Raw genomic sequence first — 6979 nt, forward strand, 5'->3', positions numbered from 1 at the left:
AGATTACGCAAGGAGAACAAAGGGTAAAACATTTAACTGCAGCAGTGTTTGACTATATTCTGTGCAGTGAGAAAACCTGAAGTCATTTTAAAGGTGCATCATTTCTTCTTTTCAGTCGGGTCGTTTCTAAACTTTCTAAATCTCCATTTTCTAGCTAATGAAAAGAAAATAAGATTCCACCGAGTCTTCTATCTACCTACTCCAGGACTTCTGTGAGGATCAAATGAGATGAGGCATGGGAAATGCTTCACAGACATTTGGTTAAAGTGTGAAATGTTTGTTTTTCTTTTCGTGTTTTTGTTTGTTTGTTTGTTTTTAAGTGTGAAATGTTTGCACCTGGTTGTAAAGCAAGTTGTGTTCCTGGGCTGAAGAAACTGCAAGGAGGCTAGTTGTTGCTAGGAAGAGGAAGCCGGGCGTTGCTATGTGACGTCATTACCTGGATAGACACTTAGCATATTAGCCTTTTATATACATAGACTAGAGGTCCAATGCATGAAATTTGTGCAAGAGTAGGCCTTCCTTCCCCTGGCGACCGGCACCGGCTTCCCTCTGGCACCCGGGACCCGGGCTTCCCTCGCAGTCCTGGCTTCGTCCAGAAGGTTGTCTGGGAAGATGTCCAGAAGAACATCCGATCTGATTAGCATATTATGCTTTTATTATTATAGATAACAAATCTACAGTGAATGATGTAGGGACATGTACCTTGAGCATGATGCCACCAGATGATTGTTCACACATGTAAATTTCCCCAATACCTGCATCTTAAACAGGTTTAGCACCCAGTAGGCTTCTTCCTGTGCTTCAGCCAGTGCAGACCCTGCCCCACTCCTCTGACTTCCCCAACCATGGAGACATATGTTCTTAAACTTCCTGTCATTGGAATCATACTCCATGCAATCTTGAATCTGCCTTCTTTCATTAAGCATCATGTCTGTGAACTTTATCCTGGTAGGTAGCAGTTCTTATTTATCCCTTGTGTCATTCCATTGCATGACTCTATGCCAGGTGACTTTTCTCTCCTACTCTTAATGGACGTCAAGATTACTTCCAGTAGTTGGCTCTGTGTATACAGTTTTGGATCATGTTTTCTGATGGGTACATGTGCTTACTCTCTGGGGTGTGCACCCAGGGCTGGGTCCAGGGGTGTGGCCTTTACCTGCAGCATGGTCTGCCAAACAGTTTTCTCAGGGGTACCAATTTATGTTCCCACAAGCCATGTAGGGGAGTTCAGCTTTAGACATCCTTGCTAACACTTGGCATTGTCAGGGAACCTGTCTTCATAACTAGCACCCTGTTGATTTTAAATGCACACTCAAATTTGATACCCACTCAATGCAAGTGACAACAGGAATGGGAAGCATGATTTAGGAGGAGTGAAACTATAAGGAAAGAAGCTATAGAATTTAGTGACTGTGTGTGTGTTTAAATTCTTTATTGTTGAAAGTATTACATATATCTCCTTTTTCTCACATTGACCTCTCCCCACCCACTTCTGCCCCCAGCAGATGTCCTTACCCGCCTTGTGTATGTGTGCGTGTGTGTGTGTGTTGTTTGTACATACATGCAGGAAGAAGGGAGGAGAAAGACACATCCTTACCTGAGGATATTTTTCCATTGATTTTTGGAGAGAGGGAAAGACAGAAATATCGATGTGGATGGGAGAGAAACACATTGATTGGTTGCCTCCTGCACATGCCCTGAACAGGGCCCTGGCCAGGAAGAGCCTGCAAGCGAGCCTGCCCTTGGCCACAATCGAACCCAGGACCTTTCAGTCCACAGGCTGATGTTCTTTCCACTGAGCCAAACCTGCTAGGGCCCAAGGAATTTTTTCTTTTTTTAAAAAATTGATTTAAGAGCGAGAGGAAGGGAGAGAGAAGCATCGATTAGTTGTCTCCCATACTTGCCCTGACCGGGGATCGAACTCGCAGCCTAGGTATGTGCTCTGACCAGGAGTCCAACCCACAACCTTTTGGTGTACAGGACAATGCTCCAATCCACTGAACTGCCCAGCCAGGGTGACTGTGGAGCACTCTTGGAGATAAGCCTCCTCTAGTCTCCTCTTCACAGTCATCCTGCATGTTTGACGTGAGCGTTTTACTTATTGTTAAAAGCTCCATTACGTACTTTTCCAAACATTCACAGCAGTAGAGATAATACAAAAATGTTTCCCAGTTACTTCCAGAGTTAACAACACATGGTCATTGTTTTACCTATCCCTCCCCACCCCTTCCTGGACTGTTTGAAATAACATCCCAGACACTGTATGATTTCAAATGCCAATACTTGAGTGCAGATCTTTAAAAGATAGGGCTTTCTCTCTACTCCCAAATACCACAAAATCATGTGAGATAAACATTTTAATAAATTCTTGGGTTGGCAGAGAGTGTCAACCATTCTATGTGGTTGCCTGATAGTAATTGGGACATGCTTGGGCCTGGGACTGGGGGAGCCAGAGTGGTTCCAGGCCTGGAGCCCAGAGGCCAGTGCCTGGACAGGGATCAAGAGGCCTCCTGGTTCTTTTGAGGCCAAACCTTAGAGAAGTTTGAGTAGTCTTCTGAACTAGCTCAATCAAGTAACAACATGTCCTTTTAAGGCCAGTGGTGTCTTCCATGTTTTTTTTGTTTGTGTGTGTGTTTTTTAAAATTATTTTAGAGAGAGAGGAAGGGTGAGGGCTTAGAGAGAAACATCGACTGGCTACCGCCTGCATGCCTCCTACTGGGGATCGAGCCCACAACCTAGGCGGGAATTGAACCGGTGACCTTTTGGTTCATGGGTCGATGCTCCAGCCAGGCAGACTGTGTTGTCTTCTTTAGGAGTAGTTCTTTTTTTAAAAATATATTTTATTGGTTTTTTACAGAGAGGAAGGGAGAGGGATAGAGAGTTAGGAACATCGATGAGAGAGAAACATCGATCAGCTGCCTCTTGCACACCCCCTACTGGGGATGTGCCTGCAACCAAGGTACATGCCCTTGACCGGAATCGAACCAGAGACCCTTCAGCCCGCAGGGCGATGCTCTATCCACTGAGCCAAACCGGTTAGGGCAGTAGTTCTTTCATTGATACAGTTCATTGGGAATTGGGAAATCTTGAGAGCAGAAATTGGAGCGCTTAATCAAACAAAACAAAGGTAATGGAGAAGAGAAAATGTTTTAAGTTTCTTGTGTTTATATGATTAAAAAGTTTATTTTCACAAGACTAAAATAACCCTTTTCTATATGTAGGTAGGTGGTTAACTTCTGAAATACATATTTTTATCTTGTTAAAAAAACACTTTTGCCCTGGTTGGATGGCTCAGTTGGTTGGAGCATCATCTGTATACCAAAATGGTTGAGGGTTCAATTCCCAGTCTGGCACATACCTAGTCCTGATGCGTACAGAAGGCAACTGATTGATGTTTCCCTCTTTCACTTTGATATTTCTTTCTCTCTCCCTCTCTCCCTCTCTCCCTCTCTCCCCTCCCTCCCTTTTCCTCTCTAAAATGAATTTAAAAAGCCCTGGACAGTGTGGAGTGTTGTCCCATCAACTAAAAGGTGGCAATTTCAATCTCTGGTTGGGGTGCGGGTGTGTGAGAGGCAACCAATCGAAGTTTCTCTCTCACATTGTTGTTCTCTTTGTCTCTCCCCTATCCAATAAACAATAAATAAAAACAATTTTTTAGAAACCCATATTCTTGGGTGGTAATAAAAACAAAACAAAACACTTTTATGGTTCTTTAAAAAGTCAGAGAACCAGATGCAGAAGTGTGCTAGCAAAGAAAAGGAAGACGTTACAGTCTGGGCTGTAGTTTGGCCAACATGTTTCCAGCTACCTGTGAGGTCTAGAAGGGCTCCCTCCTTGTCGGGGCCAGATGTTTGCTTTGGTTACTGCTGGTGACCGTGTCTCATTTTTTCCTGCCTCCAAGATGAAACCACTTGGGCCCTGGTGCACTAAATCACTGCCTGTTGCAAAATGGGAGAAGAACAACAGAGGTGCAAGGAGGCTGTTCTGTAGCTATCTATGGACCTGGTCAAGGTTGCTGGACCGGCCTGAAAGGTCTTGCACTGGTGGAGGACAAGGAAGGGGCTTTTCCAGCTGTGGGTATGCTGAGGCACCTTCCAGGTGTGTGGGATGGTGGGAAGATTGCTTTGCCAGTACCTCTCTGACTGTACTCAGATTAAGCGGCCCACTGGGAGAACTGTAAAATGAATGTGTGGTAGTCTTTTTAGGACACTCCTGGAAGTCAAAATTGCTGATGAAATGGAAGCTTCCGCCCTGACCGGTTTGGCTCAGTGGATAGAGCGTCGGCCTCTGGACTGAAGGGTCCCAGGTTTGATTCCGTCAAGGGCATGTACCTTGGTTGCAGGCACATCCCCAGTGGGGGGTGTGCAGGAGGCAGATGATCGATGTTTCTCTCTCATCGATGTTCCTAACTCTCTATCCCTCTCCCTTCCTCTCTGTAAAAAACCAATAAAATATATTAAAAAAAGAAAAAAAAGAAATGGAAGCTTCCTGTCTCCATGTTGACAGAGTAATGAAGTTTAGATGGGTGAGGGAGACAATTTTGTTTTTTTGTTTTTTTCCTATCTTTGCTTTTTTTATTGCTTTGAGAGAGAGAAAGGAATATCGATTTGTTGTTCCATTTATTTATGCATTCATTGGTTGCTTCTTATATGTGCCCTGACTGGGGATGAACCCTCAACTTTCTCATATCAGGACAATGCTCTAAACAATTGAGCTATCCGGCCAGGACAGAGGGTAGCTGGGGTTCATTGAGTATTTCTCTATGGCAGTATTTCTTTGTGGCACACTTTTTAGGTGAATTTTATCATTGAACTTTTAATTACTTTCTATTTTAACAAAATGATATATGCACATAAATGTTAAAAGTCAAGGAATTGCCCAGCCAGTGTGGCTCAGAGGTTGAGCATCGGTCCATGCACCAAGAGATTGCTAGTTTGATTTCCGGTCAGGGCACATGCCCGGATTGAGGACTTGATCCCCAATGGGTGTGTTCAAGGAGGCAGCTGATCAATGTTGATGTTTCTCTCTCATTGATGTTTCTCTCTCTCTTTTTCTCTCCTTTCCTCTCTGTCTAAAAAAAAAATTTAAAGAAATCATGGCCCGGCTGGTGTGGCTCAGCGTTTGAGTGTTGACTCAGGAACCAAGAGGTCACCAGTTTGATTCCCAGTCAGGACACATGCCTGGGTTGTAGGCTCGATCGCCAGTACAGGGTGTGCAGGAGGCAGCTGATCAATGCTTCTCTCTCATTGATGTTTTTATCTCTCTATCACTCTCCCTTCCTTTCTCTCTAAAAATCAATAAAAATATATTTTAAAAAAATCATGGTGGTTCCCTACTCACGAAGTCCTCCCCTATGACTCTTCTTTCTTCCGGTGTATTCCTGTGACTCTAAGTATGTGCATGTGCTTCTTTCTCTCTCTTGAGTCATCCCGTTTCTGAGTTATATGAATTATCTGTTGATTTTCTGTAGAGCTCCCATTACACGGCTGTTGTCTCCTCTTCGCTCTTGGCCTGCCAGTGTTTTACCTTCTGGCTAAATGGGTAATGAATGCTTATGTTTTATGTTTACACAATGATATTCACAGCTGAGCATATTGGCATACTGTGATGTTTGTTTTTTTCTCCCAGAAAAACTTGCCTTCTTAAAATGTGCCTGGTTTTCTGTGTACCTGGGCTTAACTCTTCTCCTATCTTCTAGTTGTCTCTCGGTCAGTTACCCTGTGCTCAGTGCTGGCAGGCAGTTAGTGCCAGCTTTTCCCCAGACTTCCCTTCCGGAGCCCTCACCAGCAGTGGCCAGAGGTGTGGTGAGGATGGCCCTCAGTGTGCTTGTGGCTCAGGTTGCATGGCTGCGTGACTCTGGTGTTGGGTCTCCTTTTATGTGTCCTGTGCCTTGTTCTTTTCGGTTCACTCCTTTGTTCTGGAGAGAGTGCTCATGGGAATTCAGTTTCTGTAGGCTGTGGCAGTTTGCATGCATATGGACTTCTAGGTTGGACGTACTCCCTCAAGGATTGAAAAGCATGGCCCATTCCACTGCTTTCTTGTTTCCAGTGCTGCTGTTGTGATGGCCAGTGCCTCTTGGTGACTTGCCTTGGAAGGTTCCTTTGAGTCATTTCATGGGAATCTAATTCCCTCCATTTCCTATGCTCACTCGTTCCAGTGTTTGAATGAGTGTTTGAATGTTGGCCCTTTGGACCATTTTCTTTTTTAAATATGTTTTTATTGATTTCAGAGAGAGGGAGAGAGAGAAACATCAGTGATGAGAGAGATCATCGAACGGTTGTCTCCTGCATGTGCCCTGACTGGGAATCGACCCCCTGGTTCAAGGGTTGATGTTCAACCACTGACCCATACCATCCAGAATCATTTTTTTAAATCTTTTTTTTTTTTTTTAATCCTCACCCAAGGTCGAGAGAGAGAGAGAGAAACATCGGTTGGTTGCCTTTGTATGTGTCCTGACCAGGGATTGAACCCGAAACGTGGATATGTGCTCTGACTGGAAATTGAACCAGCAACCTTTCAGTGTACAGGACTACGCTCAACCAACTGAGCCACTCCAGCCTGGCCCATTTTCTTTCTTTCTTTTTTTAAAATATATTTTATTGATTTTTTACAGAGAGGAAGGGAGAGGGATTGAGAGTTAGAAACATCAATGAGAGAGAAACATTGATCAGCTGCCTCCTGCACACCCCCTACTGGGGATGTGCCCACAACCAAGGTACATGCCCTTGACCGGAGTCAAACCTGGGACCCTTGAGTCCGCAGGCTGACGCTCTATCCACTGAGCCAAACCGGTTAGGGCAGTGGCCCATTTTCTTGATTTTATATCCGCTGTTACTCATCTCTTTGTCTTTTAGCTCTGCTCTTTGGGAGATTTCCTCAGTTTTACCTCTGACTTTTCACTGTAACATGTTTTTATTTATAAGAATGCTTTGTTTTTGTAATCTGATTTTTTTTATTTTATAGCATCCTGTTCTTGTTC

The 6979-nt window shown here is 44.2% G+C and overlaps 1 protein-coding gene across 7 annotated transcripts in view; it reads left to right on the top strand.

The window, feature by feature from the left end:
• MED15 (mediator complex subunit 15) overlaps positions 1–6979 on the top strand; it is a 62384-nt gene that overhangs the window by 9524 nt on the left and 45881 nt on the right. For 2 of the 7 annotated variants that reach the window (XM_015567301.1, XM_015567306.1), the window contains exon 1: positions 720–738. The exons of the other annotated variants lie outside the window; for them this stretch is intronic. The gene's annotated coding sequence lies outside the window, so the exon portion shown is untranslated. Of the gene's footprint in view, positions 1–719; positions 739–6979 lie in introns of those variants that run through there. 7 annotated transcript variants of the gene reach the window in all.

Source organism: Myotis davidii, unplaced genomic scaffold, assembly GCF_000327345.1.
Source record: "Myotis davidii unplaced genomic scaffold, ASM32734v1 scaffold223, whole genome shotgun sequence".
Classification (NCBI taxonomy): Eukaryota; Metazoa; Chordata; class Mammalia; order Chiroptera; family Vespertilionidae; genus Myotis; species Myotis davidii.